The following is a 26,055-nucleotide window of genomic DNA, read 5'->3' as shown; positions in this document are numbered from 1 at the left end:
TGAAATTTCTAGTTTAATGGAAGAGCACTTAAGATATAAGTGACGTTTTGGGTAAGTGTTGTGAAATGGAAACTTTGGACAGGTATGTTCTTAACCCTCGGGTTGAAAATAGATACAACAACGATAAGGTGGTAAGATGATGAATGATGTTTAAAGATGTGATATATGTTTTGGTGGTACCATGCTAAAGTTGTTTGGTATATTTGTATTGTTATGTTACTTATTATTTACATATGAACTTACTAAGCATTTATGCTTACTCCTTCCTTTTCATTCACTATAGTTTTGAACAAGCCAGCTCAAGAATTGGGACAGGTCGAAAGTTCGATCACACTATCCAAAGGACTTTTATCTTGGTAAATGCCTTGTACAACTACTTAAGTATGGCATGTATAGCAATATACCTATTTTGTGTAAATAATTTTATGATATGGCCATGTTTGGTTGAGAAAATGTTTGATATTGATAAGTCATGGTGATGGCTAATTTAGATCATGTTTGATATCATGGAAGTTTAACAGTTATCTAGTTCATAAAAATTCATGGAAAGATGAAACTTGCATTAAAAATGTAATATTGTTGCAGCAATGACATGAATTTGAAAAATCACTAAAATAGTATAAATAGAACTAAATGATTAGTAAGTTATGAAATTGAAGCTTAATGAGTCTATTTTCATATGGATTGAACAAAACAGAATATAAATTATATTTTATGAGATATTTAAACTTTTGCAAACAGGGCGAGTGATTTCGGATCCCTGCTCGACTTTAGAAATTCATAATAAATTTTACTAAAATAATTAGAAGTTTTATTTATATGTACAGATTCCTTATTGAGTATAATTTTAATAGAAACAAACCTCATAGTCATTGAAATTTTTATAGAGATATATCTGATTCGTAATACACGAGGTCGAGCAATGAACCTCAAACGGGGATACTTTAATTAATAAACTGTACTAATTGGCCCAATAAAAATTCTAGAAAAAATTAGTAAATATATATATGAGTCTAGATTCAGGGAAAATTTATGGATGTTGATTTCAAGTTTCGTAACTCGGGATATGATTTTTCTTGTAACTGTGACGTGAGTAGCTAGAAAGCTGTGAATGTAAAAATGATTGGAAGTTCTTAAATTGATAAATTATGTTCGGTAACCCCTCAAGCTCGACTCCTGTGATGGTCTTGGGAGTGGGGGCGTTACATTTAGTGGTATCAGAGCAGGTTTAGTCGGTTCTCGGACTACGTGTTGTATGTACGGATTTTGCTATACATGCCATATGTATGATTTTTATATAGTAAATGGATCCCGATCCAGCTGTGGCAGATGAAGTAGAGAGTAATGCGCTAGCTCATTTGAAGGGCAACACGATCGAAAACCCACCTCCTACTATTGGTCAGGGAGGAGGAGAAAGGGATCGAGAAGCCTTTCTCCAAATGATGAGTGCATGGTACACTGAGTTCGTTCGTACGAACCCAAATGTACGACCTCCCCCACCTCCCCCAATTCCTCAACCTATGCCTCCAATGCCTCAAGGAGTGGATATGATAAAATTTCACAGAACCCCCGTTGATAGAATTCGTAAACAAGAGGCTAAAGAATTTAGAGCAAATATTGATGATGATGCAGAGAAAGCAGAGTTCTGGCTTGAAAATTCTATCCGGGTATTCGATGAATTATCTTGTACACCTGAAGAATGTTTGAAATGTTCTACATCTTTGTTGAGAGATTCAGCCTATAATTGGTGGAAGACTTTGATTTCGGTGGTACCGAAAGAGAGGGTAACCTGGGAATTCTTTCAAGAAGAGTTTCAGAAGAAATATATTAGTGAAAGATTTATTGATCAGAAATGTAAAGAGTTTATTGAACTGAAGCAAGGTAATATGACAGTCTCAGAATATGAAAGAGAGTTTGTTCGATTAAGTATGCCAGGGAATATGTTCCTACAGAAGCCAAGATGTGCCGACGATTTGAAGACGGGCTCAACGAAGACATTAAAGTATTTGTCGGGATCCTTGAACTGAAAGAAATGGTAGTCCTAGTTGATCGAGCTTGTAAGGCTGAAGAACTACTTAAAGAGAAGAGGAAGGTAGAGGCTGAGACACGAAATTGGAAGAAAAGGCCAATGAGTAAGGCACCTTCACAGCAACCCGGAAAGTTAAGAAATATGAATCCTCGTTCCCAAGATTCAGCTAGGCAATCATATGGAAATTTTAAGAAGCAGAATGTGGGTCCTAAATCTCAGAATACTTCTGCAGCCAGTGTAGGGAACTCGAGATTTGTTAAACCCGAGTGCCAGCGATGTGGTAGAAATCATTTTGGTCTGTGCAGAGCAAATGAATGTTTTCGATGTGGTTCTCCGGATCATTTTATTAGAGACGCCAGAGAGAGCCGAGAAAGAAAAATTTGAGTGTAAAAGCTAGTGGTGCAAACTCGAGGGAAGGTATTCGAGAAAAGTGGAAGTGAAACAAGCGGTAAGAATGTAGCCGAGATACGAGTTAGATCTGAAGGAAGAGCTCCGCTAGAACTTATGCTATTAAAGTGCGTGAAGATGCTTCCTCACCCGATGTGATTACTGGTACATTTTCTCTTTATGATATTAATGTTATTGCTTTGATTGATCCTGGTTCTACCCATTCATACGTATGCATTAAACGGTGTCTAGTATGAATATACCTGTTGAGAGCACAGAATTTATGATTAGAGTGTCGAACCCATTAGGCAAATGCGTGATAGTTGATAAAGTAAGCAAGAAATGCCCTTTAATGATTCGGGTCATTACTTTCCGGCCGACTTGATGTTGTTGCCGTTTGATGAATTTGATGTTATTTTGGGTATGGATTGGTTGACATTGCATGATGCTATAATAAATTGCAAAGAAAAGGTTATAGAATTAAAGTGTGAAAGTGGTGAAATTCTGTGGGTTGAGCTAGACAAATCAGAGGCATTATCTAGTATGATTTCTTCGATGTCGGCTCAGAGATATTTGAGAAAGAGTTATGAAGCTTATTTGGCATATGTAATTAATACAAAAGAAGTTGAAAAGAAAGTTGAATCAGTGCCGGTTGTGTGTGAATTTGTGGACGTATTTCCAGAAGAATTGATGGGTTTGCCTCCAGTCAGGGAAGTAGAATTTGGTATTGATTTAATACCGGGAACAGCTCCGATCTCAACAGCTCCGATCTCGATTGCTCCATATAGAATGGCACCAACAGAGTTGAAAGAATTAAAGTCGCCATTGCAAGAGTTGACTGATAAAGGCTTTGTGAGACCGAGTTTTTCACCTTGGGGTGCTCCCGTGTTATTTGTGAAAAAGAAGGATGGTTCTATGAGATTATGTGTTGATTATCGGTAGTTAAACAAGGTGACAATCAAAAACAAGTATCTGTTGCCGAGAATTGATGATTTGTTTGATCAGCTAAAAGGAGCGACATGGTTTTCAAAGATTGACTTGAGATCTGGGTATTATCAGCTGCGAGTAAAAGAGTCAGATGTGCCTAAAACTGCTTTTAGAACAAGGTACGGTCATTATGAATTTTTAGTTATGCCATTCGGGTTGATAAATGCTCCTACTGTGTTTATGGATTTAATGAATCGCATATTTCGGCCATACTTGGACAGATTTGTTGTGGTGTTTATAGATGATATTTTAATTTATTCAAAAGATGAGACAGAGCATGCTGAGCATTTGAGGATAGTTTTGCAAACTTTGAGAGATAAGCGCTTGTATGCTAAGTTTAGTAAAAGTGAATTTTGGCTCCGGGAAGTTGGATTTTTGGGTCATATTGTTTCAGGTGATGGTATACGGGTTGATCCTACTAAAATTTCAGCCATTGTTGATTGGAAACCACTAAAAAACGTAACTGAAGTTAGAAGTTTCTTGGGGCTAGCTGGGTATTATCGGCGGTTCGTAAATGGATTTTCTATAATTGCTGCTCCTATGACTAGACTACTCCAAAAGGATGTTAAATTTGAATGGACAGAATAATGTCAACAAAGTTTCAAAGAATTGAAAAAGTTATTAACTGAAGCACCAGTGTTGATACAACCCGAATCAGGTAAAGAATTTATGGTGTATAGTGATTCTTCTCTAAATGGTTTGGGGTGTGTACTCATGCAAGAAGGAAAAGTGGTGGCTTATGCTTCGAGACAGTTAAAACCTCATGAGAAGAATTATCCTACTCACGATTTGGAATTGGCTGCGGTGGTATTTGCTTTGAAGATTTGGCGACATTATTTGTATGGTGAAAAGTGCCGAGTATATACCGATCACAAAAGTCTTAAATACTTGATGTCACAAAAAGACTTGAATTTGAGACAGCGAAGATGGTTAGACTTATTGAAAGATTACGAGCTTGTTATCGATTATCATCCGGGAAAAGCGAATGTGGTTGCCGATGCTTTAAGCAGAAAGTTGTTGTTTGCTTTAAGAGTTATGAACACTCAGTTGAAAATTTCAGATGACGGTTCGATTCTAGCAGAGTTAAGAGCAAGACCGATGTTTTTACAAGAGGTTTCTGAAGCTCAAAAAAATGATCAAGATTTGCTAGCCAAAAGAAAACAGTGTGAAGCTGATACGGGATCAAATTTCAGAATCGGTTCTGATGGTTGTTTGATGTTTAAAAATCAAATTTGTGTACCGAAAAATGATGAGTTGATTCAAAAGATTTTGCATGAAGCACATAATAGTTGTTTAGCTGTTCATCCGGGCAGTACGAAGATGTATAATGACTTGAAGAAAATGTACTGGTGGAGTGGAATGAAAAGAGATTTCTCCGAGTTTGTATCAAAGTGCTTAGTTTGCCAACAAGTGAAAGCTGAACACCAAGTACTTTCGGGATTACTCCAGCCTATTATTGTTCCTGAATGGAAATGGGATCGGATTACTATGGATTTTATATCAGGGTTGCCGTTAACTCCAGGGAAGAAAAATGCCATCTGGGCAATAGTTGATGATCGACTAAATCGGCTCATTTTATTCCGTGCGTCATGATTATTCTCTTAATAAGTTGGCTGAATTGTATATCCGAGAGATTGTTAGACTTCATGGGATACCTTTGTCAATCATTTCGGATAGAGATCCGAGGTTTACCTCACGGTTTTGGAAAAAGTTGCAAGAAGCGTTAGGTACAAAGTTAAATTTCAGCACTGCCTTTCATCCACAAACTGATGGACAATCAGAGAGAGTAATTTAGATTCTTGAAAGGATGCTCAGATGTTGTGTATTGGAATTTCAAGGTAGTTGGGAAAAGTATTTACCGTTGGTAGAATTTGCTTATAATAATAGTTATCAGACAAGTTTGAAGATGGCACCTTATGAAGCATTATATGGTCGTAAATGTCGGACGCCATTGTATTGGACTGAACTCAAGGAAAATCAGATTTATGGAGTTGATTTAATAAAAGAAACCGAAGAAAAGGTGAAAGTGATTCGAGATTGTTTGAAAGCTGCTTCAGATAGACAGAAATCTTATGCGGATTTGAAATGAAAGGAAATGGAGTTTCAAGTTGGTGATAAGGTATTTTTGAAAGTGTCTCCATGGAAGAAAGTCCTTAGATTTGGACGAAAGGGCAAGTTAAGTCCGCGTTTTATTGGACCGTATGAGATAATTGAAAAAGTTGGACCGGTAGCATATCGGCTAGTGTTACCACCCGAATTAGAGAAGATTCATGATGTGTTTCACGTATCTATGTTACGTCGGTATCGTTCGGATCCTTCACATATAATTTCACCGACAGAAATTGAACTGCGACCGGATATGACTTATGAAGAAGAACCGATTAAGATTTTAGCTCGAGAAGTCAAACAACTAAGAAATAAAAGTGTTGCACTTGTAAAAGTGTTGTGGCAAAAGCATGGGGTAGAAGAGACTACATGGGAACCTGAAGAAACTATGAGAAACCAATACCCACACCTGTTTACCGGTAAGATTTTCGAGGACGAAAATCCTTAAAAGGGGGGGAGAGTTGTAATATCCTGAATTAGGGCTTAATCGGAATAGTGGTTTTGTGACCACAAATCCGAGATAGAAATAATTATTTTACAATGATTTTGATGTTTATGATATGATTGCATGATTGTGTGAAAATTTCGTGATGAAATTCTATGCCTAAAGTGCTTAAATTGAAAGTAGGGACTAAATCGAATAAGTTGCAAAACTTGCATTCTAGAAGTTTTTAGTATGAAATTGTTTTGGAATATTAATGAGGAGGTCTTAAATAGCAATTTGACCAATTTTAAGTTCATGGACAAAATTAGGACATGGAAGGAATTTTGGAAAGTTTAGTAGTAAGGGTATTTTGGTCATTTAGTTATTAAAATGAATTAAAAACAAAATTAAAAGCCAATTTTTGTCCATCTTCTTCATTAGGCTGAAATTTCAAGGGTTCTCCATAGCTAGGGTTTGTTTCAAGCTTCCAAGCTCCATAGTAAGTGATTCCAAGCCCCGTTTTTAATGTTCTTTACGTTTTTGGAATCCCGGAAGCTCGATTAAGCTTATGCTAGCAATAATTCAACCTAGGGTTTATATTTGGAAAAATAGCCATAGGTGAAATTTGTGTATTTTGATGTTTTATGATAGAATATGGGGTTTTAAATTATGTTAGACAACTTGTGCTACTCGGTTTTTAGTGAAAACGAGTAAAAGGGCTTAATCGGCAAAAATACCTAATAGTCACAAGTATATGTTAGAGAGAGAATTTAATGTTGCCATAGAAGGGAAAAGTGATCAGCATGTTATAAAACATAAGAATAAGGAATTAAGTTTAATTCACGAGCCTAGGGCAAAAGTGTAATTATGCAAAAGTTTAGGGGCAAAAGTGTAATTTTTAAAGTTCAGATTAAATGCTGTTTTGATAAATGTATGTATTAAATAAGATTAATTTGGTATTATAGATCGAGAAAAACGAGATTCAAGTCGTGATCGAGGGAAAGAAATGATTGTGGACTAAATTGCAAAATTTTTATATTTTGGTACCAAGGTAAGTTCATGTGTAAATAATGTAGCATAAATGTTATTTTTAAGTTATTAATGTTAATTTATATGATATGCTGATTTTTAATCGTGAAATATTATGCTTTGTGGTTAATGTTGAGTAATATGCAAATTATGTTTACTACTTGATAAATATGAATTGCTACCGAGTATCGGTTCCGATATTCCATGGAAGACTGCAAATGTGAGATCGAGGGAAAAAGGCCGTTTGAACCTTAGGAATAGATTACGATACAAGTGACATGTCACTAGGATGGTTGAGCATCCGAACTCGTTGAGTTGAGTCCGAGTTCACTTATGGATGCAAATGTCCGAACTCGTTGAGTTGAGTCCGAGTTCGTGAGATGTAACTAGGCATCCGAACTCGTTGAGTTGAGTCTGAGTTCATTTATGGATGCGAACGCCCGAGCTCGTTGAGTTGAGTCCGAGTTCACTTAGGGGCGGGTTACATGATTTCTTCATTACATATGTGGCACTTATGTGCAAATTATCCATGTATCCGAGTTATATTCCGATGTGTTCAACGGGTGAAATTTCTAGTTTAATGGAAGAGCACTTAAGATATAAGTGACGTTTTGGGTAAGTGTTGTGAAATGGAAACTTTGGACAGGTATGTTCTTAACCCTCGGGTTGAAAATAGATACAACAACGATAAGGTGGTAAGATGATGAATGATGTTTAAAGATGTGATATATGTTTTGGTGGTACCATGCTAAAGTTGTTTGGTATATTTGTATTGTTATGTTACTTGTTATTTACATATGAACTTACTAAGCATTTATGCTTACTCCTTCCTTTTCATTCATTGTAGTTTTGAACAAGTTTACTCGTGAATCGGGACGAGTTGAAAGTTCGATCACACTATCCAAAGGACTTTTATCTTGGTAAATGGCTTGTACAACTACTTAAGTATGGCATGTATAGCAATATACCTATTTTGTGTAAATAATTTTATGATATGGCCATGTTTGGTTGAGAAATGTTTGATATTGACAAGTCATGGTGATGGCTAATTTAGATCATCTTTGATATCATGGATGTTTAACAGTTATCTAGTTCATAAAAATTCATGGAAAGATGAAACTTGCCTTAAAATGAATATTGCTGCAGCAATGACATGAATTTGAAAAATCTCTAAAAAAGTATAAATAAAAATAAATGATTAGTAAGTTATGAAATTGAAGCTTAATGAGTCTATTTTCATATGGATTGAACAAAACAGAATATAAATTATATTTTATGAGATATTTAAACTTTTGCAAAACAGGGCGAGTGATTTCTGGATCCCTGTTCGACTTTAAAAATTCATAATAAATTTTACTAAAATAATTAGAAGTTTTCATTTATATGTACAGATTCCTTATTGAGTCTAGTTTTAATAGAAACAAACATCATAGTCATTGAAATTTTTTATAGAGATATATCTGATTCGTAATACACAGAGGTCAGAGTAGTCGAACCCTAAAACAGGGGATACTTTAATTAATAAACTGTACTAATTGGCCCAATAAAAAATTTTAGAAAACGATTAGTAAATAGATATATGAGTCTAGATTCAGGTAAAATTTATGGATCTTGATTTCAAGTTTTGTAACTCGAGATATGATTCTTCTTGTAACTGTGACGCGACTAGCTAGAAAGCTGTGAATGTAGAAACAAATGATTTGAAGTTCTTAAATTGATAAATTATGTTCGGTAACCCCTGAAGCTCGACTCCGGCGATGGTCTCGGGCGTGGGGGCGTTACAGTAAGTCTAGATAACTGGAAAGTAAGCTTATCGGTTATTTAGCATACAACCATATTAGACAATAATTCTAACAAGTATGAAACAGTTTCCCTATCACAAGAACTCAATCATCAAGTTAGTCTCATATCAATACATCATGTCATTAGTTTTAGATGAGCTAATCAATTCAATATTTCCATTCTCTGTTTCTCATGTTAATCCCGTTGAATTTCTCAGAAATCTCAATGGATAGCCTAACTACCATTAAGTCATGCAAGTGATTTTCTCAAGTACGCACTCCCATGAACCTTACATCTTACGGCGGGATTACCAGTCCAGGCTAAATTCCTTTTAACGACAATTGCTCTCATGAGCTTGGATCTGAATTGCCAGTCCAGGCTAAATTCTGTTTTCAATCGGATTACCCATCTAGGCTAAATCGTAATTGCACCCATATTCTTTGGGAGGCTCGATCACTCAAGGACCACCCATTAGGGCTAGATCCTTTTTGTATTGAGATTAGCGGATTACCCGTCTGGGCTAAATCCTTCTCTGTAACACATGCAGGATCTCAAGTCATGTAAGCCATAATTTAACCATCGGATTTCCCTTTTTATTTCAACCGGGACATTTATCATTATTTCATTTAGACTAGAACGTCTTATGGATTATCATGAAATGAATATCTAATTATCATATATTCAAGAACATGCATTTTTAAGTATATTAAAAGTTTACTTCGAGTTATACAAACTTACCTAGTAGTCATTTTGGATTCGTATCTCGGTTATTCCAAAACCTTTCGTTTTCCATGGTCGACCTCTGGAAGTGGTTCCTCGGGGTCTATATCAATAAAATTAGACTATTAATACATTACATTTTTCATTTTAGGATTAAAACTCACCCCAAGAAAAATGACTATTTTGCCCACAACCTTTCACAATATTTACAATTTAGTCCTAAGGCTCATATAATGATATGCATGTAATTCCTTGGCTACCCAAGCCTAGCCGAATGTTATTCACACTTATAGCAGCCCATTTTTTTCCTTCCTTCTATATTTTTCTACCCATTTTCACAACTTTTGCAATTTAGTCTTTTAAGCCATTTCCATGAAAAACCACTTAGTAAAAAGTTGTTTACCATCCTTTAAACTCTCATATTCCTTCATAAATCATCAAAATAAAAACATCTCATGCATGGGTAATTTTCTAAACATAAATCCTAGCATGTGATATGGGTAGAAATAGAAAGAGCACGTTACGAGGATCTCAAAAATACGAAGAACATTAAAAACAGGGCTAGGATTGACTTACTATTAAGCTTGAAATGTTGAAAAGCCGTAGCTATGGAGACCCTTAGAATTTTGGCAGCATGGAGAAGAAAATGAGCTGATTTTAGCTTGAACTTTCTCTTTTTATTTAGTTTATAACCGAATGACCAAAATACCCTTCCTTACTAAACTTCCAAAATTTTCCATGCATGCTGATTTTTGTCCAAAAACTTAGAAATTGGGTAAATTACTATTTAAAGAACTATAATTAATAATTCATACAAATTACATACTAATTGCTTCTAGAAACCAAGTTTTGTAATTTATTCAATTTGATCCCTAATTTCCAATTGGACACCTTGCACATAGAATTTCTTCATGAAACTTTAACACATGGTTGTTCTCATATCCTAGACCTCATAATGATCATAAAATAATTATTTTAATGTTGGATTTTTTGTTTCGAAACTACTATTCTGACTAGGCCCTAAGTTAGGATGTTTCGAGTTAAATAAAGAACGGGTTTTTCAATGATATTATACTTTTCGAAAAACACTTCAATGTGACATTGCCAGATTTAGCCATAACGTCTAGGCCGGGTTTGGGGTGTTACATTTAGTGGTATCAGAGCCCAGGTTACAAAACTCGACTGTGGATTTGGGTTTTCTCTAAAGTTTGAAATTTCCAAAAAGAACTGTTTTAAAAGAATTAAAAGTATTTTAAAAGGTTTTACTGAATGTGTAGTACACCTAGTCTCTAGCGCCGATTCTGTAAGTTTTCTAAAACTGTTGCTTGTTTTAAACTGAAATGTTGAGACTACTATAGGTCATAGATTGTACTGAAATACTCTATTTAGGGTAAACTAAAACTGTAGTAAGACTGTGATCCGCGAAAATGAACTCTAAATTACTGATACTGTGTTCATAAAATATTCTTAATAAATACTGGAACTGTAACAATGATGCATAAAATTGTTAATACAGATAAAGCGTAATTGGATAATGAGCACCAGAGGTACTTGTGGAAAAGGCACAAGGGGCCGCGGTGGAGGCCGTGGAGGTGCTCAAGCTTGGTTTTCGTCATTTGGCCACGTGTCGAATGTTGAAGCTAGAGAGGCACCGACTTCACCTGTGATTGAGACTGGGTCTCATGATCATGCAGCCGGGGACGGCGCATTGTCCCAGGCCATGTTATGAATTCTAGAGAGGGTCGTTGGACCTAATACTAGTACTGTGGGCCGCGGGTCATTTACAGAACACTCCGGTCCAATAGAGTTGATATTTTTAGAGGAATTATTGGAGTTGCCCCTAATGTGGCTGAATAGTGGATTGAGGCCACATAAAGGATTATGGATGATCTCAACTGTACCCCCGAGCAGAAAGTAAAGGGTGTAGTGTCATTACTGAGAGATGAGGCTTACCAATTGTGGGTCACAATAAATAAGGGCACTCAGCCCGATCGATTGACATGAGAATTCTTCAAGACCACTTTCCAAGAAAAGTATATCAGTGCTAGTTATGTGGATGCTTAGAGGAGGGATTTCTAAATCTGACAAAGGGGGATAAATCAGTGGCCGAATACGAGGCTGAATTTTTACGACTTAGCCGCTATGCGTGAGGTATGGTGGCGATTGAGTACGAGCGGTGTGTTCATTTCTTGGACAGCCTCAAGGATAGTATAAGGGTTTTGATAGCTCCAAAGATGGAATGAGATTTTACTACTTTAGTGGAGAAGGCGAAGATTACCGAGGATGTAAAGCGCACTAAGCGCCAGAACCGTGAAAAAGAGAGAGGTAGGAACAACAGGGATTCGGAGCCTTCAAGTTCATTTCTGTGGCCTAAGAAAAAGGCCAGAGTTGATGGGCCAGTCAGAGTTAGGGCCCCTATTACTGTTACTAGACTGCAGCCCTGTATAGATTGTGGGAGACGCTATCAAGGAAAGTGCTGGAAAAGGATTGGGGCATGTCTGAGATGCGGATCATTGGAGCATCGTATCAGAGATTGTCCACGGAGGCCCAATCAGATGCAAGCTACCGATATGGGTACTATTCAATCACCGAGAGGTGTTCAGTAGCCCCTGAGAGGTCGTGGTCAGGCCAGAGGTGGTAATGGTATGGGCCGTGGTCAGAGGGCACCGGGTAGAGGTGCTGGTTGCACTGAGGTGAGACATCTAGCTCTGGTCTATGATGCACATTGTCGAGAGGACGATGATGCCCTAGACGTTATCAGGGGTACGTTCTTTATCTATAATTTACCTTTTACTGCACTGATAGATATAGGATCTACTTATTCCTATATAGCTTGTAATGTGTCTAAGACTTTGGATATCTTGGTTGAGAGTATTGCAAGTGAGGTTACTGTGTTGAGTCCATTGGGGCAGTCTATAAGGGTAGATAAACTATTCAGAGATGTGCCATTGGAGGTTCAAGGAGTTATCTTTTTAGCGGTTTGATGGAACTTCCTTTTAGAGAACTTGACTTAATTCTAGGAATGGATTGGCTAGTGAAACATCCGGTAAACTTGGATTGTGCTACTAAACAGATGGTACTGAGAACTGCGGGGGATGATGAGGTAGTTGAAATTAGGGAGCATTGAAATTACTTGTCAAATGTGATTTATGCATTAAGGGTCAAGAAATTGGTTCATAAGGGTTGTAAGGCGTATCTAGCTTACATAAGTGTTTCAGACTCTAGGGCTTCTTCTGTTGAGGATATCAGAATAGTTAAAGACTTTCCAGATTTTTTCCTGATGAATTACCTGGGTTACCTCCAAATCGTGAAGTTGACTTTGGGATTGAGCTCCTGCCTGGTATAGCTCCGGTGTCCATCGCCCCTTATAGAATGGCATTGAAGGAGCTTGTGGAGTTTAAGGCTTAGATTCAAGAATTATTAGATCATAGGTTCATCCGAAATAGTGTGTCTCGATGGGGAGTACCAATTTTGTTTGTGAAAAAAAAGGATGGATCCATGCGCATGTGCATCGATTATCAGCAATTGAATAAATTGACCGTTAAGAATAAGTACCCTACCAAGGATTAATGATCTATACGACCAGTTTCGTGGAGCTTCAGTCTTCTCTAAGATTGATCTCCGATCGGGGTACCATCAACTGAGGGTTAAAGAGACTGATGTTTATAAGATAGTTTTTAAGACTTGCTATGGTCATTACGAGTTCCTAGTGATGCCGTTTAGATTGACGAAAGCACCAGCTGCTTTTATGGATCTGATAAACTGAGTGTTCCAGCCATATCTAGATCGGTTACTATTGGTTTTTATTGATGACATTTTGGTGTATTCGAGGACTAAAGATGAACACGATGAACATCTCCGAGTTGTTCTGCAAATTCTAAGGAAGAAACAACTGTACGCCAAGTTTAGAAAGTGTGAATTTTAGTTACGAGAGGTAACATTTTTAGGCCGTGTGGTATCTGCTGAAGGAATTAAGGTTAATGCTCAGAAAATTGAAGCTGTTCTAGATTGGAAATTGCCTAAGACTGTATCAGAGATTCACAATTTTCTGGGACTGGCAGGGTATTATCGACAATTTTTTGAGGGGTTTTCATTAATTGATGCACTTCTGATAAAGTTGTTGTGTAAGGGTGTGCAGTTTAACTGGACTGATACATAGCAAGGGAGTTTTAAGAAGCTTAAGAAAGTTCTGATTGAGGCCCCTGTCTTAATACAGCCAGAGTCTGGGAAAGAGTTCACTATCTACAATGATGCATCACATGTTTGGTTGGGATGTGTGTTGATGAAAGAGGGTAAGGTGGTTGCATATGCATCTTGTCAGCTTAAGACTCATTAGGCGAATTATCTGATGCATGTCTTGGAATTGGTCGTAGTGGTATCTGCACTGAAAATTTGGAGGCATTACCTGTACGGTGAGAAGTGTATTATTTATACGGATCATAAGAGCCTCAAGTATCTCCTCACTCAGAAGAAGCTAAATCTTAAGCAGCATAGATGGATTGAGCGGCTTAAAGATTATGACTGTACGATTGAATACCATCCTGGTAAGGCCAATGTGGTGGCTGAGGCATTGAGCAGTATGGCTATGATTGATCTGAGGGTGATGTTTGCCCATCTCAGCTTATTTGATGATGGTAGCTTGTTGGCCAAGCTCCACATTAAACCGACGTGGATTGAGCAAATTAAGGGTAAACAGTTGGAAGATGAGTCATTGGGCCATCGGTTCTAGTAGGTTGAAAGTGGGGATACTATGGATTTTAGGCTGAATAGTGAAGGGGTACCCTATTTCCATGGGAGAGTTTGCCTACTGAAGGATGCTTATTTGAGGTAGTCTATATTGTGAGAGGCACATACTAGCCCTTATGCTATGCATCCTGGTGGAAATAAGATGTACCAAGACCTTCGAGAGTTATATTAGTGGCGGGTCTTAAGCGTTACTGATTTTATGGGTAAATGTCTAACTTGCCAGCAGGTTAAGGCTAATCATCAGTTACCTTTAAGGTTGCTTCAGCTAGTTAAGATTCTGCTTTGGAAATGGGGGAGAGTGACTATGGACTTTATTAGTGGGCTGCCCCTAATGCCTACTAAGAATGATTCGGTATGGGTCATCGTGGATCGATTGGCCAAGTCTACCCATTTCATACCAGTTCGTATCGATTACTCTTTGCAAAAGTTGGCTAAATTATATATGTCTGAGAAAGTGAGACTGAATGGGATACCGATTTCCATAATATTTGATAAGGATTCTCGCTTTACGTCTCGGTTCTGGAAGAAGTTGCATGAAGTTCTGGGAACAAGGTTAGACTTCAATACTGCATTCCATCCTCAGACAGATGGTCTGTTAGAGAGGGTGATTTAGATACTAGAGGACAAGTTAATGAGTTGTGTGATAGATTTTCGAGGCAATTGGGAGGACTACTTTCCATTAGCAGAGTTTACGTATAACACTAGCTATCAGTCTAGCATACAGATGGCACCTTACGAGGCATTATATGGTCGTAGGTGTCGTACTTCTTCGTGATGGACTGAGTTGGGTGAGCGGCATGTTCTGGGCCCTGAGTTAGTTTCTGATACTGAGCATAAAGTTAGACTAATTCGAGATCGACTGAAGGAGGCATTAGACAGACAAAATACGTATGCGGATCTGAAGCGTAAGGAGATTGAGAATTATGTGGGGGACTTTGCTTTTCTCAAGGTCTCACCATGGAAGAAGGTACTGAGATTTGGACGGAAGGGCAAGCTGAGCCATAGGTTCATTGGGCCTTACTGCATACTGAAACGTATGGGACCAGTTGCCTATCAGTTAGAGTTACCTCCAGAGTTAGACTGAATTCATGTTGTGTTCCACGTCTCTATGTTGAGGCACTACCGCTCTGATCCTGTACATGTTATCTCGATTGAGGAGATTGAGGTTAGGCCATACCTGACTTTTAAATAGGAATCGGTTCAAATATTAGAGTGTGATGTAAAAATTCTAAGAAGGAAGTCTATTCCATTAGTTAAGGTACTTTGGCATAACCACAGTTCTGAAGAGGCCACGTGGGAACCTGAGGAGGCAATACGATAACAATATCCTCATCTGTTCTGATCAGGTAAATTTTGATGCCGAAATTTTCTTTTAGGGGGTAGATTTGTTGTAACACCCTTAACCCGTATCCGTCGCCGGAGGGGTAAGGAATATTACCAAACAAGCACGAAAATTCATTTGACAATATTCAGGTAATTTCCGATAGCATACCTTTGAATTCGAATTTCGTTTATACAATATGCAAAGGAATCTTCTCAATTTAAATAGTACATTAATTCATTCCTAAGTTTAATTCACATTAAAACATTTAAAACATTAATCGATTATCATCCACACGTACACATTAATTATGTGGAGCGCATATAATAACTTAACAAGCCATTTTCGCATGGCTATACATATATACATCACCAAAAAGATACGTAATTAACATCAAAAGTCAATCCTATACATGCCATTATCAAGGTTCATTTACAAGAGTACCGAAAGGTTTAGATAGCGTGGACGACTTCGACTTTGGATCTCCCGAGTCCGATAGCTCACGAACAAAATCTATAAAACAGGGAATTAAGGCAAAAAGAGTAAGCATTTCGATGCTTAGTAAGTCTTAAGTAATGAAATCATTTATAACTAAAGCATAGCATTCATAAGGCTCATCATCTTTCTGACTAAATGTAGTCATGATTAAATATACCACTATTGTTCATACATGTCATCTTAATTTTTTCCTTAAACACGAATTCGTATCATGTAGATAATCTCTTTTTACCCAACTAACCTCATAATTAGGCCGAATACATCTAATTCGATTACAAGGCTAAATAAATGTAAATATGCAAAATCACATACTTATGTTACTTCACACTTCAACCCATATACTTACATGTTCATAGTCAATCTTAACTTAATTTCAATGTATATACGGTGCATACCTGATCATCTTATGGTTGTAAGCACATCAATAGAAATTATTACGACAAGATCGCACATTTCCAACCCAATTGCCTTCGGGATTTAGCCCGGATATAACAACCAGCACGAATGCCTTCGGGACTTAACTCGGAAATAACAACCAGCACGAATGCCTTCGGGACTTAACCTGGATATAACAACCAGCACGAATGCCTTCGGGACTTAACCTGGATATAATCTTCAATTGTCATGCACAAAATATATTTATATTATAAATCATTAACAATTCATTTACATTATTAGATCACAAACACAATATGATTATCCATCATTCCATTTTCGGCTCAATAGCTCATACAAATAACACGATTCCGTTTCGCTACTCTACATGATTTTCTATAACCATTCGACTACAAGCCGATGCACTACCTATTTATTTCAATATGTAAATCAAGAGAAACCATTAGGTCACAATTTATTTATTATGCTATATATATAAATATATAACATTGTTTAATCAAATCATAAGCTAAGTTCCATTACTCAAAGACTTACCTCGAGTATATTTGAACAGTTACGGATAGGCTACTCGATTACTTTCTCCTTTCCTTTATCTGATTTAGATCCCCTTAGCTCTTGAGCTTAAATTCAAAAATAATTTATTTAATTATTTTTCAATTGAGCAATTCAATTTAATACATGTGTACTGTACAATTAAAGTACAAATAACCTTATTCACTATTATTTTTACATCATGCATATACTCCACTCATTACAACCGAACATGTTACTAGATGATCACCTTGCATTATCGATTTTCTTAAATAACATGATCATATATATATATTTAATACTACATCAAAACAAAACATAACATATGGCTAAACAAGCATTCGTACATGAACCATTAGTCAACTTTACCAAATGAACGATATGCTGAAGATATCATATAGAAATATCCAAATTCTTTTCTCATCAAATCGACCAACTAAGTAAATGTTATGACACATTATAAAATAACCTTACAGCCCCAAAGCAAGATCAATAATAAGTCACAACCTAATCACATCCCTCGGTCATATTTTCTTCACCTAAACCGAATTAGCAAGCACATATAGTCCTTGGCCGAATGTCATTTAACACAAGTCATCAAGAATTTTATTATTTATCACCCTAGATTTTATTAGCTAAATAGATCAATTGTACATATATACCGCCAAAATCGTACCTAATAATTTTACTTATACATAACATTACTCAAATTATTCAAAATCATACTAACAAAAATATCATGTACCATGCCGAACCTTTAGGAAATCAAGCACCTAATTTATCCATTTCAAAACACCTAATCGGCATTTGTTCAAGACATTAAGCAAAGTCTATGTTCGGCTATTACACATATGAGTATTAGCAATTATAGTTTTTAACAAGATCAACTTCTTTCATCAACAATTTCTTTATCAAAACTTAAAGATAAAAATCAAATTCCTTCCTTATCTTCCATAATCGAATGTTCAATTCAACCGTCCAAATTCAAAGTTTTGGCATGGGCTAAGTAAGTAGCATGATGAGTAACCTAAAACAAATTAGAATTTCAAAAATCTAACTTGATTTACTAACCTTCCTTAGGTTTCAAATGGCCGAATGTTTGCTCCCCTTTTTCTCTCTTTTGGTTCGGCTAAGAAGAACAAAGTTGAGACTTTGTTTTCTTCACCATTCTTTCTATTATTATTTTCATTTTATTCATCTATATTATAAAATATAAAGCCATTAACTAATAATTAATACATATTTTTATATATCACTTCATCATGGTAACCACTACTTGTCAAAAATGGATATTTGACATGCAAACCCATCCTTTTTCTAACATGCATTATTAAACCACTTTGAGATTAACCTATCATCTTTCACATTTATTTCACATGAGTCCTATTTAATAAATTTCACATACAAATGATAAAATTAAAGTATGAAACTTTCACACATGCCTTTTTACATACAATAAGCACAAAATTTAACGGTTAATATATTTTTACGACTCGGTTTTGTGGTCCCGAAACCACTTTCCGACTAAGGTCAAATTAAGGCTATCACAATTCTCCCCCACTTAACAAATTTTCGTCCCCAAAAATCTTACCGGTAAATAGATTTGGGTATCGTTCTTTCATAGTGTTCTCAGGTTCCTAAGTAGCTTCTTCAATCCCGTGCTTGAGCCATAACACCTTTACTAACGGAACCGTTTTATTTCACAACTCTTTCACCTCACTAGATAGGATACGAATCCGTTCTTCTTCATAACTCAAATCAGATTTGATTTCAACCTCTGATGGATTAATTATGTGCGATGGATCGGATCTATAACGTCGAAGCATCGAGACATGAAAAACGTTGTGAATCTTTTCAAGTTCAGGGGGTAAAATCAATCTGTATGCGACTGGTCCAATTCGTTCGGATATTTCATATGGCCCGATGAACCTCAGACTCAATTTGCCCTTACGGCCAAATCTGAGCACCTTTTTCCAAGGTGCATCTTTAAGAAACACTTTGTCTCCAACCTGATATTCAATGTCTCTTTGTTTTAAATCCGCATATGATTTTTGATGATCTGAAGCTACTTTTAAACTTTCACGAATTATTTTTACTTTCTGCTCAGCATCTATAATCAAATCAACCCCGAAGATTTTACTTTCACTAAGCTCAGTCCAAAACAACGGTGTACGGCATTTACGACCGTACAAAGCCTCGTAAGGTGCCATCTTAATCCTTGATTGAAAACTATTGTTGTTTGCAAATTCAACCAAAGGTAAATATCGTTCCCATGAACCACTAAACTCAAGGATGCAACATCTCAACATATCCTCGAGTATCAGAATTATCCGCTCGGATTGACCATCAGTCTGGGATGAAAAGCAGTGCTAAAATGCAACTTGGTACCTAAAGCTTCTTGCAATTTCTTCCAAAATCGTGATGTAAATCTCGGATCTCTATCCGACACAATAGAAATAGGTACCCCATGTAACCTTATGATCTGAGAAATGTACAATTCAGCTAGTTTGTCCAGTGAATAATCTGTACGTACAGGAATAAAATGAGCCGACTTTGTCAATCTATCAACAATTACCCAAATCGTATCTTTCTTACTTGGCGATAATGGCAACCTAGATACAAAATCCATCGTAATTCGATCCCATTTCCATTCAGGTATCAAGATTGGCTGAAGTAACCCCGAAGGCACTTGGTGTTCTGCTTTCACTTGTTGACATATCAAACACTTTGAAACAAAATCAGAAATGCCTTGTTTCATACTAGGCTACCAAAACTGACGTCTCAGATCATTGTACATTTTCGTACTCCCCGGGTGAACTAACATTCGGCTACTATGAGCCTCACTCAAAATTACTGAAATAAGTTCCAACTTTCTTGGAATACAAAATCGACTTCTGAACCTCAGGCAATCATTGTCGTCGATTTGAAACTCTGATTCAACATTTGAGACACATTCGGTTCATTTAATAACCAATTCTTCATCGACTTTCTAAGCTTTACGAATTTGATGAATCAATAATGGTTTAGCCTTTAATTCTGCTACTAACACATTATCGGATGACACGGATAGATGTACATTCATCGCTCGTAAAGTAAACAGTGATTTATGACTTAAAGCATCGGCAACTACGTTAGCCTTTCCCGGGTGATAATCAATGACAAGCTCGTAGTCTTTCAACAACTCAAGCGAACGTCTTTGTCGTAGATTGAAATCTCTTTGAGTCATCAAATATTTGAGGCTTTTGTGATCCGAATACACATGACACTTCTCTCCAAACAAGTAATGTTGCCAGATTTTTAAAGCGAATACGATGGCAGCTAATTCGACATCATGGGTCAGATAGTTTTTCTCATGTGGCTTTAATTGCCTCGACGCGTAAGCTACAACTAGACCTTCTTGCATCAACACACAACCCAGCCCAAGTAAGGATGCATCACTATAAATGACAAACTCTTTACCGGATTCGGGCTGCACTAGCACTGGAGCTTCAGTCAGATAGGTTCTTAGTTGGTCGAAACTTTTCTGGCACTTTTCTGACCATTCAAACTTAACATCTTTCTGAAGTAGCTTCGTCATTGGTGAAGCTATCATCGAAAAACCTTTTACAAACCGTCTGTAGTAACCGGCAAGTCCCAAAAAGCTCCGAACTTCAGTAACATTTCTAGGAGGCTTCCAATCAAGTATGGCTGATATTTTACTTGGATCAACCCTAATACCTGATGCGGATACTACATGCCCCAAAAAGCTAACTTCTTTCAACCAGAATTCACACTTACTAAACTTAGCATATAACTGCTTGTCCCATAAAATCTGCAACACTAATCTCAGGTGCTCGGCATGTTCGGTTTCATCTCATGAATAAATCAATATGTCATCTATAAACACAACTACAAACCGGTCCAAATATTGTCTAAAAATTCGATTCATCAAGTCCATAAATACCGCAGGGGCATTAGTGAGCCCAAACGGCATCACTAAGAACTCGTAGTGACTGTATCTCGTTCTGAAAGCAGTTTTGGGTATATTTGAGTCTCGAACTCGCAACTGATAATAACCCAATCTCAAATCTATCTTTGAAAACACTGAGGTTCCCTTCAGCTGATCAAACAAATCATCAATACGTGGTAATGGATATTTATTCTTTATGGTCACTTTATTCAATTGACGATAGTCGATGCATATTCTCATGGTTCCGTCTTTCTTTTTCACAAACAATACTGGTGCACCCCATGGTGAAAAACTCAGTCGAGCGAAACCTCTATCCGTCAACTCTTGCAACTAAGCTTTCAATTCCTTTAATTCGGTTGGTGCCATACGATACAGAGCTATTGAAATCGGTGTAGTCCTAGATACAAGTTCAATGCCAAACTCTACTTCCCGAACAGATGGCAACCCCGGTAATTCTTCGGGAAAAACATCCGGATATTCACAAACCACTGGCACTAATTCAAGCTTCTTTTCTAATTCCTTACTATCAGGTACGTACGCAAGATACGCTTCACACCCCTTTCTTACATATTTTTGAGCCAACATCGAGGATATTATTATTGTTGACAATCCGTTCAAATCAGTAGACTCAACTCGGATTACCTCCTTATTTGTACATCTCAAATAAATGATCTTACTTTTGTAATTCACCACTGTATCATGTACGGTCAACCAATCCATACCGAGGATAACATCAAATTCATCAAACGGTAAAAGCATCAAATCAGTCGGAAAATAGAAACCTCGGATTATTAAGGGGCATTTCTTACACACCTTATCAACAAGCACATATTGACCCAAGGGATTTGACACCCTAATAACAAATTCAGTAGACTCAACAGGTAAAGTCGTACTGGATGCAAAAGTCTCAAATATATAAGAATGAGTAGAACCAGGGTCAATCAAAGCAATTACATCAGTATCAAAGAGAGTGAAAGTACCGGTAATAACATCAGGCGAAGAAACATCCTCGCGTGCACGTATAGCATAAGCTCTAGCAGGAGCACGAGCCTCAGATCTGGTCGTAGCATCTCTAGACCCTCTCTGACCGCTATTAACATTCCCCACATTCCTCAATGGTCTACCTCGAGCTATAGCAGTACCCGGTTTCCCACTCTGATTCACATTTTGTTCTGACAATTTTGGGCAGTCTTTGATGAAATGATCGTGTGATCCGCATCTATAACAAGAATGATCATGAAATCTACAACTCCCCGAATGCCATTTTCCACAAAATCTGCACTTAGTCCTATCTCTTCGATCATTTCCAACACTGGCAACTGAGGTGACTCGCGTACTCATAGGAGGTCGATCACGGTCTCATCTGGAAAAACCTGTAATGTTCTTGGATCGACCAAAATCATCTCAAAATTTCTTCGATGATTGCTGAAAAGGCTTTCTCGAAGATCTTTTATGAAACTCTCTAGTTCCAACATCAGCTTTCCTTTTTTCATTACTAAGCTCCTCGGCTTTGCAAGCTCGGTCAACTAGTACCACAAACTCTCTGATTTCAAGAATACCAACAAACATTTAAATATCTTCATTTAACCCGTCTTCAAAGCAATTACACATAATAGCCTCAGACGATACACATTCCCGAGCATATCTGCTAAGTCAGACGAACTTCTGTTCATATTCAGTAACTGACATGGAACCTTGTTTAAGTTCAAGAAATTCTTTTCGCTTCTGATCGATGAACCTCTGACTAATATATTTTTTCGAAATTCAGTTTGGAAGAACTCCCACGTCACCCGCTCTCTGGGTACAACAGAAACCAATGTATTCCACCAATAATATGCAGAATCACGTAGCAAAGATATAGCACACTTTAGGCATTCATCGGGTGTGCAAGATAGTTCATCAAGTACTCGAATAGTATTGTCCAACCAAAATTCAACTTGCTTGGCATCATCACAGTTTGTAGCTTTAAATTCAGTAGCCCCGTGCTTTCGAATTCTGTCAACCAGGGGCTTGTTCAACCTCATCTGATCAATTACAAGAGGTATCGTGGGTGCAGGGGGTGTATTTGTTGCAAATGGGGGTTGTGGAGCAGCCGCATTAGTTCAAATGTATTGGTTAAACCAATCATTCATCACGTTATAAAAGGCTTGTCTAGCCTCATCATTTTGATTGCTCGCTAAAGGTTGAGAGTCTATCGGCGCAGTCCCGCGTGCAGGAGCAGGTGCTACACTCTCAACATCATCAGCTATCACTCAATCGGGATCCATTACTATACAAAATAAAACATTTTTAATTGTTAGAAATCACCACACTATCGTATTAACACATAATGGCATGTATAGCTAGACCCAAACGTTTTACGGTAGTCCTAGAATCGACTAAACCGTAGCTCTGATACCTATAAAATGTAACACCCTTATCCCGTATCCGTCGCCGAAGGGGTAAGGAATATTACCAAACAAGCACGAAAATTCATTTGACAATATTCAGGTAATTTCCGATAGCATACCTTTGAATTCGAATTTCGTTTATACAATATGCAAAGCAATCTTCTCAATTTAAATAGTACATTAATTCATTCCTAAGTTTAATTCACATCAAAACATTTAAAACATTAATCGATTATCATCCACACATACACATTAATTATGTGGAGCGCATATTATAACTTAACAAGCCATTTTCACATGGCTATACATATATACATCACCAAAAAGATACGTAATTAACATCAAAAGTCAATCCTATACATGCCATTATCAAGGTTCATTTACAAAAGTACCGAAAGGTTTAGATAGCATGGACGACTTCGACTTTGGATCTTCCGAGTCCGATAGTTCACGAACAAAATCTATAAAACAGGGAATTAAGGCAAAAAGAGTAAGCATTTCGATGCTTAGTAAGTCTTAAGTAATGAAATCATTTATAACTAAAGCATAGCATTCATAAGGCTCATCATCTTTCTGACTAAATGTAGTCATGGTTAAATATACCACTATTGTTCATACATGTCATCTTAAATTTTTCCTTAAACATGAATTCGTATCATGTAGATAATCTCTTTTTACCCAACTAACCTCATAATTAGGCCAAATACATCTAATTCGATTACAAGGCTAAATAAATGCAAATACGCAAAATCACATACTTATGTTACTTCACACTTCAACCCATATACTTACTTGTTCATAGTCAATCTTAACTTAATTTCAATGTATATACGGTGCATACCTGATCATCTTAGGGTTGTAAGCACATCAATAGAAATTATTACGACAAGATCGCACATTTCCAACCCAATTGCATTCGGGATTTAGCCCGGATATAACAACCAGCACGAATGCCTTCGGGACTTAACCCGGAAATAACAACCAGCACGAATGCCTTCGGGACTTAACCCGGATATAACAACCAGCACGAATGCCTTCGGGACTTAACCCGGATATAACAACCAGCACGAATGCCTTCGGGACTTAACCCGGATATAACAACTAGCACGAATGCCTTCGGGACTTAACCCGGATAATATCCTCAATTGTCATGCACAAAATATATTTATATTATAAATCATTAACAATTCATTTACATTATTAGATCACAAACACAACATGATTATCCATCATTCCATTTTCGGCTCAATAGCTCATACAAATAATACGATTCCGTTTCGCTACTCTACATGATTTTCTATAACAATTCAACTACAAGCCGATGCACTACCTATTTATTTCAATATGTAAATCAAGAGAAACCATTAGGTCACAATTTATTTATTATGCTATATATATAAATATATAACATTGTTTAATCAAATCATAAGCTAAGTTCCATTACTCAAAGACTTACCTCGAGTATATTTGAACAGTTACGGATAGGCTATTCGATTGCTTTCTCCTTTCCTTTATCTGATTTCGATCCCCTTAGCTCTTGAGCTTCAATTCAAAAATAATTTATTTAATTATTTTTCAATTGAGCAATTCAATTTAATACATGTGTACTGTACAATTAAAGTACAAATAACCTTATTCACTATTATTTTAACATCATGCATATACTCCACTCATTACAACCGAACATGTTACTAGATGATCACCTTGCATTATCGATTTTCTTAAATAACATGATCATATATATATTTAATACTACATCAAAACAAAACATAACATATGGCTAAACAAGCATTCGTACATGAACCATTAGTCAACTTTACCAAATGAACGATATGCTAAAGATATCATATAGAAATATCCAAATTCTTTTCTCATCAACTCGGCCAACTAAGTAAATGTTATGACACATTATAAAATAACCTTACGGCCCCAAAGCAAGATCAATAATAAGTCACAACCTAATCACATCCCTCGGTCATATTTTCTTCACCTAAATCGAATTAGCAAGCACATATAGTCCTTGGTCGAATGTCATTTAACACAAGTCATCAAGAATTTTATTATTTATCACCCTAGATTTTATTAGCTAAATAGATCAATTGTACATATATACCGCCAAAATCGTACCTAATAATTTTACTTATACATAACATTACTCAAATTATTCAAAATCATACTAACAAAAATATCATGTACCATGCCGAACCTTTAGGAAATCAAGCACCTAATTTATCCATTTCAAAACACCTAATCGGCATTTGTTCAAGACATTAAGCAAAGTCTATGTTGGGCTATTACACATATGAGTATTAGCAATTATAGTTTTTAACAAGATCAACTTCTTTCATCAACAATTTCTTCATCAAAACTTAAAGATAAAAATCAAATTCCTTCCTTATCTACCATAACCGAATGTTCAATTCAACCATCCAAATTCAAAGTTTTGGCATGGGCTAAGTAAGTAGCATGATGAGTAACCTAAAACAAACTAGAATTTCAAAAATCTAACTTGATTTACTAACCTTCCTTAGGTTTCAAATGGCCGAATGTTTGCTCCCCTTTTTCTCTCTTTTGGTTCTGCTAAGAAGAACAAAGTTGAAACTTTGTTTTCTTCACCATTCTTTCTATTATTATTTTCATTTTATTCATCTATATTATAAAATATAAAGCCATTAACTAATAATTAATACATATTTTTATATATCACTTCATCATGGCCGACCACTACTTGTCAAAAATGGATATTTGACATGCAAACCC

This window comes from Gossypium arboreum, chromosome 10 (genome assembly GCF_025698485.1).
Source record: "Gossypium arboreum isolate Shixiya-1 chromosome 10, ASM2569848v2, whole genome shotgun sequence".
NCBI lineage: Eukaryota > Viridiplantae > Streptophyta > Magnoliopsida > Malvales > Malvaceae > Gossypium > Gossypium arboreum.
The sequence above is the reverse complement of the archived record's forward strand: the minus strand, read 5'-3'. Positions refer to the sequence as shown.